Consider the following 12,950-nt stretch of genomic DNA (forward strand, 5'->3'; position numbering starts at 1 on the left):
AAAAGATCTGGACTGTCTGCCTTCTTCCACAAACATGGCTTCCACTCCACCACCATCAACTCAGCCCCCATCCGCATATCTTCCATTTCCCACTCATCTGCCCTGGCCCCCTCTACCCCCAGATGCAACAAATATAGAATCCCCCTTATCCTCACCTACCACCCCACCAGCTTCCACATCCAATATATTATCCTCTGCAATTTCCAGCACTTACAACAGGATCCCACTACCAGACACATCTTCCCCTTTCTTCCCTCACTGCCTTCTGTAAGGACAGCTCCCTCTATGACTCTCTCTTGCATTCATCACTCCCCACCAATTGCATCACCCCCCCCCCCCCCCCCAGCATCCCCTGTGGCCGCAGGAGGTGTCACATTTCCACACACCTCCTCCAGGGCCATAAACAGGCCCAGTGTAAGTCTCAGATGTGGCCTTCTCTATATCAGAGAGACTGGGTGCTGATTGGGAGATCGCTTTGCTGAACACCTTCGCTCTATCTGCACCAGTGACAGAGGACCCCCCCCCCCCCCACCAGTAGTTAACCATTTCAGTTCTGTATCACACTCCCACACTCAATGTCAGTCCATGGCCTTGTGTTCCATTCCACAAAGACCACCTGCACCTGATTTTCCCACTGGGCACTCTCCAGCCAGATGGCATTAACTTTGACTTCTCAGGTTTCTGCTAACCTGCTTTCCTCTTCCTTTCTCATTTCTAGTTCTCCTCCCTTCCTTCCTCTAGCCATCCCTCCTCCGCTTGATTACTACTGTCCCCTCCCTCCCTTCTCCACCCATCAACTCCTGCCTTTGTGACCACCCCTCCCCCTACTCTTTTGTTCAGACGCCTTTCGACATTTTTCCATACCTTGATGAAGGGCTCAAACCTGAAACTTCAGTTATGTATTTTTACCTTTGCTATATAAAGGACACTGTTTGACCTGCTGAGTTTCTCCAGATTTGTGTTTTTACTTCAACCACAGGGTCTACAGAATTTCATATTTTAACCCTGTGAGAGTACCTGCTTCCATTACTTCCTCATGTTTCCAGGTTCGAACAATCCTTTGTGTAATAATTTCCCACCTGGTCCTCCCTGAATCTCTTACATTTCATACACTTTATCTCTTGTCTTAATCAGCCCCACCATAAAAAAAAAAGATTCTTACTAGCTACCTTATTTAAGTGCCTAAAAATATTATATACATCCATCAAATTCCTCAGCCTCTTCCACTCTGGGAAAACATCTGATCTTTTCTCATCATGAAATGCTCCAATCCAGGCAACATCCTGTTAAATCTTCTCTGCACTCTCTCTAGTGCAATCATGTTTTTCTGACAGCGTGGTGACCAGAACTGCACGCAATACTCCAGAAGTGAAATGTAATATTTTCTCATTCCTCTGGAACAATGAAACTGAGATAAAATTGGCTACTGAGCACAGACCTATAAATAAAGAGAATATGGCTGAAGTTAGTAAACATAATATCCACACAACTGCATTAACGAGGTAATCTCCCCTAATTCAAGGTACTTAAGTCACGAGAGGTCAGGAGCAAAGGCCATGACTGAACGAACACCTCATCCTGCAGTTGATGAAAAATACTTTCACTCTTGCAAGTATTAACTTTGATGACAGCTGTTTATTTTTAAGCACAGCACATTCTCTCACTGGAAAGCCAATTACAATGTTATGCTCTGACTCAATGAATGCTAATGTTTCTTAATACCTTTCCTGGCATATTATGAGATGTTTACCACATTCTAAATGTCATTACATCTAGTAAAATGTGCACCCAAGAGTCATTTAATATTGAAACAAATAATATGTACTCAGTATGAATACAAGTTGAAATCAAGTCCCTAATTCATTCTTTCTTATGATTAATCCTAATACATTATGAAGGGAAGTAGCACCACTCTATTCTAATCAAATGGTCTTCCTTGTACATTATTTTACATGATTATTTGGCAATGTTTTTATCTAAGTGATAATGTTGTCTAACGATTGATTAGAATTCAATTTTAGTTTTAGCAGAATCTACCAGTAATTGAAAGAACTGCTCCTCTAAATAGAATGATTGAATAAAATTTCTCTCATAGATTAGCATATGTAAAATACATTGCATTTAACACGACTTCAACAGGAAAGTATAATAGCACATTGTGGTGAAAGAAATTATTGTTGCAAAATACAATCTCAAAGGTTTGAGGAACGTACCAAGACGCATTCAATGAAATCTATTGTGCAAACTGTGGGTTTACAAGATATCGAGTCAGATATCTGATCTCTGGTATCCACCTATTACTCATGGGCATCTGTAAACAGTTCACTGTGATACCCCCTGCTAGGTTATACTGGACAACAAAAAGTTTGCTTACTGAACACCTTTGAGTGTATTTTATGGATTTTGGGCTTCTGATCATGAAAATCACCTTAAAAGATGCCTACCATTCTTTAGATATCATGTATTTTTGTGATTTCCTGTCATATTTTAAGTTGACTAGTACATTGCCCACAAAGCAAGCAGTTTTGGTCAATCCAAGCAGGCCTGGGCCTGCACCCAGTGCAGGTGCTATGCAAATATTGTCTTAGGCCTTGGCATACTTAGTCAGGATAGATGCAGACAGGCTATAGAAGCAGCTCTCATATACAGTTCCTCTGCATTACTTTAATACAGATTGAAAGCACATTAATGTGCACTCTTTTCAAGCAAAGGTATAGTGAGTGTTCTTTGGAGCATTACTTGCCTTCAGGAAGATTCAGTACAGCAGAAATGTCTCATCAATGTTGCAACAACTGCAATACATTCTGTTATATTTGTGGAGAGTTTACACTTCAGGCTCAAAGGCAAAGCATGACTGCACTTATTAAGAAAGCCCATAAGTTCTACTTTGGTTGTGAAATTGGTGATCAAGACAAACCCTGGGGACCTCAGATTTGTTGTGCAACATGTGCCGTCAATTTGAGAGCTTGGCTCAGAGGTACTTTTTGCAATTAAGCATGTTAAATTCACTAAGTTGTTTTAACGTTTATCCAACTTCCTACGTGATACAACAAATCTGAAATCATCTTACCATAATACCCATTATTTTTAATCAGCAAGCAAAAGTTTTGAAAAAAAAAATGATGACCAGTATCATGGTTCAAATTTGAGTGTTAGCGTAATGATGGAAGTGAACTTCAGGGTAGATAAAACAATGTGGATTGCTTCCATCACAGATCCCTTTGAACGTAATGCAATTTGTCCTTGAATAGGGTTAGCATGTTTCTGTTTATATTTTGACTCCTGTGTTCAACCTCACACAGACTAAATCATCTGGCGTTCCTCCACTGTCTCTTATCGGAAGTAATGAAGTGACAAGGCACTGTAAATAGTTTAAAGCCAACACCAAATGTGCTGAAATGAGGAAAAATTCAAATGAATTATCAAGAAATCAAGGCAGATTCATGGATAAATATCTATAATCTGTTCGGTTCAGTAGAGATGAAAAAACAGCAAAACTGGAGAAGGAGCTATGGATAATGAATCAGATGTAATCTTCACTAGCAGGAGTGTTCATTTCGCAGCCCTGTGAGCTCTTCCAATGACTGACACCACAATCAACATTCATCAAGCAAACTAATACTGTTGTGTATGCTCATGAAAGAATCCATGATTCAAAAGAACAAAATCTGGGGACGGATGGTTCCTGGAGTCATTGGAAATTACAGCAGAGGATGAAGGATGCATGTGATATGGCAAAGGTTAGCTATGCAGGAGAATAGATGCAAGGTCTCTTCCATCCATGCTTCAGGGAGTAACTCAATCAAATAGAAGAACAGATAACAGAATTTTTGTGAGCATGAGTTGAAATGTTCAATCTGCAGCAGGACAATTTCAGTAGTTAGGAGGAGTGACTGAATAGGTTGCTTTTGCTGGAGTGAAAGGGGGTGAGGTGACCTTGCTGAGATTGTAAAATCATGAGCGACAGAGATATTGCGGATGGCCACAATTTTTTTCTCCAAGGTAGGGGAGTCCAAAACTAGAGGAAAAAGAATGAAGTTGAGAGGGAAGATGTTTTAAGACGATCCAAGAGGCAAGTTTTTCACATTCTTTGAAAAAAGGTACCTCAGCAATTATCGTTTGGAAGGCATTTAGATGGGTACTTGATTAGGAAAAGAGCACTGAGCTAAGGGGTTAATGCAGGGAAGTAGGATTAGTATGGGTAAGCATCATGGCTGGTATGGAAATGTTGCCAAAAGGCCACATAACTCTAGGATCATGACTCTATGAATGCTCACAGATATCGCACCTATAATACTTAGAGTTACTTTAGGACAGGAGTCCCCAAACATTTTAGACCATTGACCCCTTCATGGAATCCTTGATACCTCATTGGCCCCAGGCATGGAATCCTTGGGTTGATGGTAGCACTAGATGGGGGAAGAGGGTGGTGTTGGCGGCAGTGGCCACGGATGGGGTGGGGTGACAGTGCCAGATGGGGGGGGGGGGGGTAGTGTAGGTGGTGGTGGTGCCGAATTGGGGGGGAAGGACGGTGGTGTTGGTGTCGGATTGGGGGGGCCAGGTGACGTCAACTGATAGGGGTGGGGGTGGTGGCATTGGATACATATCTCCTTCTTCTCTGATCTGTCAGTCCTTCACTCACTACTTATTGAGGCCAAAACCAAATACAACATGGCAGCCACCAAGGACAGCTCTCACAAGAGAATATAGCTTTAATGTCCAGTGATCATAATCTGGAGCTGAGCCTAGTTATGTTAGGATCCTACTTGACTTTCACCACCCTGTATGATTTTACAGGCGTATCATAAATGGATGCCAGGTCTCCTCTACCTTTCCTGCTCACCTTCATATATCAGGATCACATTCAAAGATGTTCACTGGGTAATCTGCCATCCATAACCTGTGTGAGGTTTAGCAGAGTCCAAGCTTGCAGCAAGTTGCTAGGGTTCTTTAAAGAACTCCTCCAGTTTTGCTGGAAATTTAAATTTGCCACTCACTTGTTGCATGGGGACCAAAGAAATGAGGGGAAACAATTTTGCTCAGACTTTCATTGGATCTTTGTGCTGCCACTGTTGCGTTGCTATTTTCTTTTCCAAGATAGTGCTCCCAGGTCATGGTGGGCTCCATTTAAATGGGATAACAGGCAGAAATTGTTCCAACTCAGCCAGGAGATGTGCTCATGCCAGAAATGCAGCCAAAGATAATTTAGTTCCACCCAACTCATCCTCTGGCAAATTTGGGGTCATCAGACCCTTTCTAAAAAGAGAATTGCTTTGGAAGAACATTTCTAACCCCACGCTTTTTTGTTTCAAAGCAAACCACCATCATCACCTTCATTTCAGAATATCAGCAAGGCCATCATATGGTGACCAAGAAATATTTCTCAAATGGGCTTACAGCCACCCATTGTAGGTAAAGGAACTTAATAAGACTATTATTTGCAAAATGTGACCCTAATTCCAGTCACCCTGTGAGTATGACTCCTTACATCTTCTTGGAAATGTGATATTATTTTTATTTTGTCCTTTATATGATGACCTTTCTCCTGTTCTCCTACAGATATTGATTTTTGCTACAAATTGGTTCCAAAGAAACCAGTCATCTTCAAAGGGACTATATGTGAATGGTGATCAATTATGGCTATGATATCACAGCTGCCTCCAAACTCGTTTTCAATCTATGAACACTGCCCAGATCCAGTGGCAGTCACTGATGAGCTGTGAGGATGTACTGATGCACTTTTCCAAATGCCTAATTTTGTGATGCTACTTAAGGTAGTTTGTGAGTTGGAAGAAAAGTGTTAAGAACCACTGGCCAAGGTGAATAAAGAGAGTTTATTCTCCTATACATAAGTACAATGTGCAGATGCACTGAAATTCTTACTTGCTGCAGCTAAACAGATACATGAATGCACCAATGGCACAATAGTACAGATTACAAACCACTATATGGTACCAGAAAAAAGAGATAATCGCATAAAAGAATAGATGGATAAACATTCGTTGGTGCAGTAAGTGCAAGAAGAAAAAAGTGATGCTTCACTTGTGTAAACAGATCCTTTGACGATCCAAGACAAGTTTATGGTTCAGGGTGGGGTAATATGGGGAAGTTTAAGAGCCTGATAGATGTTGGATAAAAACTGTTCTTGAACCTAGAGGTGCTGGTCTTCAGGCTTGCGCACCTCCTGTCTGAAGGTTAACTGTGAGAAGAGGTTGTGACCAGGGTGATGATTTCCTTATGATGTTGGCTGCTTTGACATAGTGCTTCACATAAATGTCTTCATTGGATGGGAGGTCAGTGCCCCTGAGCGACTGGCTGGTTAAAGCCTTCTGCCTTCCTAGGAGGTCAAGTTATCAAAGCAGATTGTGATGTAACCAGTCAATATACTTTTCACAGTACACGTGGAGAGGTTTGGCAGGATGTATTATGACCTCAGATCTTCTCAGAAAGTAGAAGTGCGCCTTTTTCACAGTTTATTTGACATTCCAGGAAAACTGATATGTGGATTCCCAGGAACTCCACCAGTGCCCTGCCAATAAAGGCAGCTGTGTGATCTATCAGCCTCCCTTTCCTAGTCCTTGGCCTTGCTGACATTGAGAGCTAGTTTTTTAATTAATCTGGCACTACCCAACCAGGTTCTTGATCTCCATCCTGTATTCTAACTCATTAATTATGAAGGACTGAACTTTCTCCTATATGTGGCTTGGTATTGATGCAAAAGCTGCTCATCCATCAAGAAATCCAAATCTCATGCGAGTTTTAAATTTAAATTTTGGCAAATACAGCATGGGCCCTTCTGGCCTATGAGCCCATGCCACCCAATACCCTAATTAACCAACTAACCCTGCTTTGTTTTTGAACGATGTGTGGAAACTGGAGCAACCGGAGGAAGCCCATGCAGATATGCGGAGAACGGACAAATTACTTACAGACAGCACCGGATTTGAATCCTGTGATAGTGTGGTGCTAACCGCTACACTAACCATGCCGCCCTCAAAAATATGCTTTCTCACAGTCATTTTTTGTTCTGTCTTTTAAAACTACAAATCTTTTTCCACTTTCTTCTGTTTATATTCATAAAACAAAATCATCCCAGAGACATCACAACTCATTTGTAACTTTTGTCAGTTTGTAGATAAGCTCTGAATCCACAAAGTGCCCAGGAGGCATCTTCTATGTTCTCAATTACTAGTTTGAAATCCCTTCTGTGAAATATTAACATGATTCTTGCATATGCACAAGGTAGTGCCTGATTATGAAACTGAAATGAAGAAATAAAGGAATCATTCTTCCTGAAAACTAATCCTGAATAGAAAAATAACAGCCAATACATAGGTCCAATGCTCCTTCAAAACTTCTGGGTTACAGGCAGTTTGCAACTGTTACTTTCCTGTGACCTTGGATCATATATTACTAAACATTGAATCTTTTGTTGTCAATCCTTTATCAGTATTTGCACATGTACAAATGGATAGCCTTCCAGATTCACTTAGCATGTACCACTTGGTCACCTAACTACAGGAAGGATATAACTATGATTGAAAGAGTGCAGAGAATATTTACAAGAATGTTGCCAAGTCTTTAAGAACTGAGTTATAGGGAAAGGTTAAACATCTTAAGACTTTATTCCCTGGAGTGCAGTGAATAAGGGGAGATTTGATCGAGGTATACAAAATTATGATAGGGATTGATAGATTAATTCAAAACAGACTGAGATGAGATAAAAACTAGAGGACATGGGTTAAGGGTGAAAGGGGAAAAGTTTAAAGGGAACATTAAGGGGAAGTTCTTCTCACAGAGAGTGGAGGGAGTGTGGATTGAGCTGCCAGCTGAATTGGTAAATTAAGTTTCAATTTTGACAATTAAGAACAATTTGGACAGGTACATGGACGGGAGGGGAATGGAGGGATATGGTCCAGGAGCAGATAAGTGGGATTGGGTGGAAAAATAGTTTGTAAAAACACATAATCGCTGGAGGAACTCAGCTGGTCTTGCAGTGTCCATATATTACTGACGTTTTGGGGCTGAGCCCTTCCCCAAGTTATAAGCAAAAAGTAAATATATCTTAACTTTCTATGGCCACTGTGAGACCGACTGTGTTCCTCCAGCATTTCTGTGTTTTTACTACAATCAGTGTCTGCAAACTTTATGTTCCACAGAAAAATAGTCAAGCACAGACTAGAAGGGCCAAAGGGCCTGTTTCTCTGCTGTAGTGTTCTACAGAGCTAAGATTCTATTGACATGAATTCTATTTGTACAATGCCAATAATTTCAGTTGAGCTCATCCAATGACTGATTGTTAACAAGAAAATCATGGCTGGTTGATCGAAAACCAGTAACCTCAAAGGTGTTGCATTGATGTAGTGCAGAGTAGAGGGACCCATCATCTCAGAAATGTTTCATTTGAAATGGATGGTTCTGGAGGCAAGATTGAAAGAGATTAAATTTTAACTACCCATTTTGTGTGGAGATTGTCGAAGGTTTGCTTTATTGCACCAAATGGTTAACCAACTCATCACAGCATTCCCTTGAAATTTCTGGCTGCAATTTATTAAGCTGATTTTATTTTGAATGGGCAGTTCTCTATTTCAGATGCAGACAAATTTAACGTAAAAGCTATGTAAGATTGGCAAACAACTTTATTTGGGGCACTAAGTGAAAGAATCATGGGGAACATGGTATTGCAGAGCTGAGGTGGATTTTAAGGGAGAAGGAATTAAAACACAGTGGATGTTGATGAGAAAATTTGGGAGGAAGATTATATGCAACATCCATGCTGGTATCAACTTTTCCAAAACAGTGTTTTCAGCAAACAGGTTTCAACTTGAAGATGATGCCCACAATTTTAGGTGAACTTTATTTACATGGAGCAGTTGGAATTGATCTTGAGGTCAGAAATATAAATGTGAGTGTGAGGGGCACCCATGGGAAGCTAACCAAACCAGAGACAACTGGAATCCCTTAGGGTAGGTGAGAAACAAATACAGGACATGGGTTCAGTGTGAAAGGAGAAAAGCTTAGAGGGAACATTAGGGGAAACTTCTTCACAGAGAGAGTGGTGGGAGTGTAGAATGAGGTGCCAGCTGAAGTGGAGAATATGGGCTCAATTTTAACATTTAAGAAGAATTTGGACAAGTGAGTGTTATGGAGGGTTATGGACTGGGTGCAGGTCAGTGGTACAAGGCAGAATAATAGTTTGGCACAGACTAGAAGGGCCAAAGGGCCTATTTCTTTGTTGTAATATTCTATGGTTCTATGGGAGGGGAGAGTCCTTAGTGGACGAATGTTCATCGGAAATGGAAAATTGAAAAAAAAAGTAAGCATGTTTTGTGTTGCAAAGACAGGTGGGGAGAATGAAGGGATGTGAGAGATTAGGAAAATGGAAAGAAATATACCAGAAACATGGTAGAAGGGTGTGCAGTTGAGTTGAGACAGCTATGGAAGAAGGTGGTCACATAATTTGGTATCTATTTTCTCCCTTCAGATAGAGATTCAATGTTAAGAATGAGTTGGGAAGAATCAGATGTTTGTGAGAACTCTTGCAAATTGCCTGTTGTATTTTCAATACTCTATCAACGATGACTGTTGAAGATGCTGCATGGACTTTCACCTTTTGTTGGGGACAACATAAACAGAAGTCTTTCTTAACTTTCAGAGTTTGTCTGGTGTTTGGTCTCTTCCAATAGACATTGCTTCCTAGCAACGAACATTGTCAAATCACTGCAGCCTTACATTTGCTTGCAGCTGACTGGGTTTTCCTGGAGTCTCACTTAATATAAAAGTCCTTACCTTGATACCAAAGAAGAGGTACAAGGACTGCCTAAAGAAATCTCTTGGTGCCTGCCACATTGACCACCGCCAGTGGGCTGATATCGCCTCAAATCGTGCATCTTGGCGCCTCACAGTTCGGCAGGCAGCAACCTCCTTTGAAGAAGACCGCAGAGCCCACCTCACTGACAAAAGACAAAGGAGGAAAAATGCAACACCCAACCCCAACCCACCAATTTTCCCCTGCAACCGCTGCAACTGTGTCTGCCTGTCCCACATCGGACTTGTCAGCCACAAACGAGCCTGCAGCTGACGTGGACATTTACCCCTCCATAAATCTTCGTCCGCGAAGCCAAGCCAAAGAAAAAGAAAGAAAAAAGAAATACTTGGCTTGTGCAGCTTAGGCCTGATATGACTTGAAGTTTCTCAGAAACAATAACAATCTGCCATCATGGAACATTTTTTTAATTGTTTTTTCAAACAAGTTAAGCAAACCTTGATATGCAATTAAATAATCTAAAACTATGTTTTTGTTTATATGCATGTTTCAAAGCTGCAACATCTCTTCCCATCATATTAGTCAGAACTATGTGAAACACTCAACGCTACAGCTGCATTAATATATATATAAAAAAACAAAAGCTAAAGTGTATAGTATTACAGCAACATTTTATACTGTGACTAGGGATATTCAATAACTATTCATTATGCAAAAGATCCACAGGAGTTGAAATTGGAAAATGCCTGAGATCAATCAGAACAAATGTCAGAGGGGCTGTTGATTTGAGCTTATTTGATTAACTCCAATGGTCACATTCCCAGTCTGCAGTGAAGATCAATCTGCTGTCATAGGTACATAAGGAAGAAAGGAACCTCGCCAAGGTTAGATGAAGCAAACTTGGGTGGTGCACAGAAGCCTGTTGAGGAAAGGACCTATATCTATGCTGTACTTGTTAACTCATTCCAATACTCACAGTTAAACTGAGACATCAGAACATGATCAGGAAGATGAGTGCCCAGAAGAACACCTATTCAATATTTTGGGCCCTGTCTTTTGGGATCTTTAAAGCCTGGAAAAAGTAACTGAAACATTCATAGCCCACACAAAAAAGGCCCCAACTGCACTGAGGAAGCTGACCTCTCTTTGACAATTAATCAGAAACCCAAACATCTGTTGGTAAATTGATTATTGTGATGCCTGTTTCTGGGTTGCTTTCAAAAACCATTTTGAATTTATTTCGCATTATACCTAATAAAATAAGATTAATTTTACTAACAATTACAATAATGAATGAATGACTGCAGATTGAGTAATAATGAAATATTGAGGCTGACTTACTGTGTCCAGATATCACAATCTCATGTTTAGACAAGTTCATAATTTATTTTTGAGAACCAGGATGAAAGAAGTCTGAGTAATTTCATTTAAGTTTAATTTAGACGTACAGCTCAGTAACAGGCCCTTTCAGCCCACAAGCCCGTGCCACCCAATTGCACCCAATTGACCTACAACCCCCAGTACATTTTGAAGAGTGGGAGGATACCACAGCACCCAAAGGAAACCCATAGGAAAGGGGAGAATGTACAGAGTCTTCTTGTCATACTTTTCTTGTCAAGCTGTCAAAATGATGGATCTGGTTAAGTTCTTGGTTATTATGAAAATTGGATCTTGGGTCACATAAAACCAACTCCCAAGTGATTGGATATTTGGCAGAGTTGAAGGTTAGAGGATGTATTGCAAGTGACGAGTCATCCTGCATCAGGGGGTGTCGGGTGAACACAATGAACTCTCTCCAGCCGGTCACTTTTCAGAATTTCAGTAGAGTTGACACATGGCATTTTTATACTTTTTACCATTGTGATAGAGTAAAACAGCACCTGGATCCAGAGGGTGAAATGCAGCCTCTTACAGGGCCAGAGGCCTGGGTTAATTCCTGATCTTGGGTGCTGTTGGTGTGGAGTATGCATGTTCTCTAAGTGATCATGCTGTGTTTCCTCTGCTTTCCTGTCATGCGCCAAAAACCTGTGGGTTGGCAGGAAAACTGGCCGGTTAATCTGGCTGAGGTGATGAGAATATGGGGAGAGTATGAAGTGCGATTCAGGTAGGGATACTTTTTATACTGATCACTGATTTTGCACTGGTAAAACACAAGTTACTGTTGACACCGTGGTTAAGTGAAAAAACACACAAATGCTGGAGAAACTCAGCAGGTCAAACAGTGCCTTTATGTAGCAAAGGTGAAGATACAAGCAGAGTGAGCAGCGGTCAATGTGGTGCAAGAACTTGAGGTGCTGGTAATGTATCTTCATCTTTGCTACATAAAGGCACTGTTTGACCTGCTGAGTTTCTCCAGCATTTGTGTTTTTTTAAATCGATTTTACACTGATCATGAACAACCCAGACAGTATGAATCAGAGGGATGAATGGCCTTTGTCCGTGATCTATTTCTCTTTACCCAAAGATGGGATATTTTAATGACATTACTGTACATCTTTATAGAAACATCTCAGCCTTCTTATCATTACATTTTTGGTTTAAAAGAGAACTCAAAATTACTCTGTAAATGTGGGAAGAGACGTTTCAGTGAGTGGATGTGTCATTCAGGTCTCCAAAGAGGGTGGGAAAGAGAGAAGAGAGGGAGAGAGGAATGGAATGGAGAGAGAGGAAGGGAAGAGGTGGAGAGATGGGAGAAGAGAGAGTGTGAATGTGTAAGGGGGGAGAGGAATTTATTGTTAGATAAATCAGTACAATGTACACAAAAAACCTTGAATCAAGTGAAATTGGACTTCAAATTTCTCTAACTTCTTCCTGAAAGAGTCAGCAAGAAGTTGTGACCAAGTGATTAGTGACTTTATAATGTTTATGGGATATACTCCCCATAAATATGTTACTGTATTTTCAGAAGATCGTGAAAACCCAATCAATTACAATAAGCAGACGCATGAGACCATCAACACTGATGGGATTTTGTTCAACACCCTTAGAGAGGAAGTCAAAGCAAAATACACATTTATGTATTTTTTTGAGACAATCTAGTAGAGAGAACATATTGTCATTGCTGAACATATTAGATAAAAATGAGAAGTTGTGTTGACAGAATTATGGTTCACAGGGCTTCTTTGCCCATTTATTCCTTTTTTTTTCCTGAGTGATCCCATGAAGATTGAAAGAAAAAAAAAAT

At 40.6% G+C, this 12,950-nt stretch overlaps 1 long non-coding RNA gene across 1 annotated transcript in view; it reads left to right on the forward strand.

Annotated features, from left to right (window-relative positions):
* Positions 1–12,950, forward strand: part of LOC138746140 (uncharacterized) — a 48,198-nt gene that overhangs the window by 8,168 nt on the left and 27,080 nt on the right. The gene's annotated exons all lie outside the window — the stretch shown is intronic.

Source organism: Narcine bancroftii, chromosome 11 (genome assembly GCF_036971445.1).
Source record: "Narcine bancroftii isolate sNarBan1 chromosome 11, sNarBan1.hap1, whole genome shotgun sequence".
NCBI lineage: Eukaryota > Metazoa > Chordata > Chondrichthyes > Torpediniformes > Narcinidae > Narcine > Narcine bancroftii.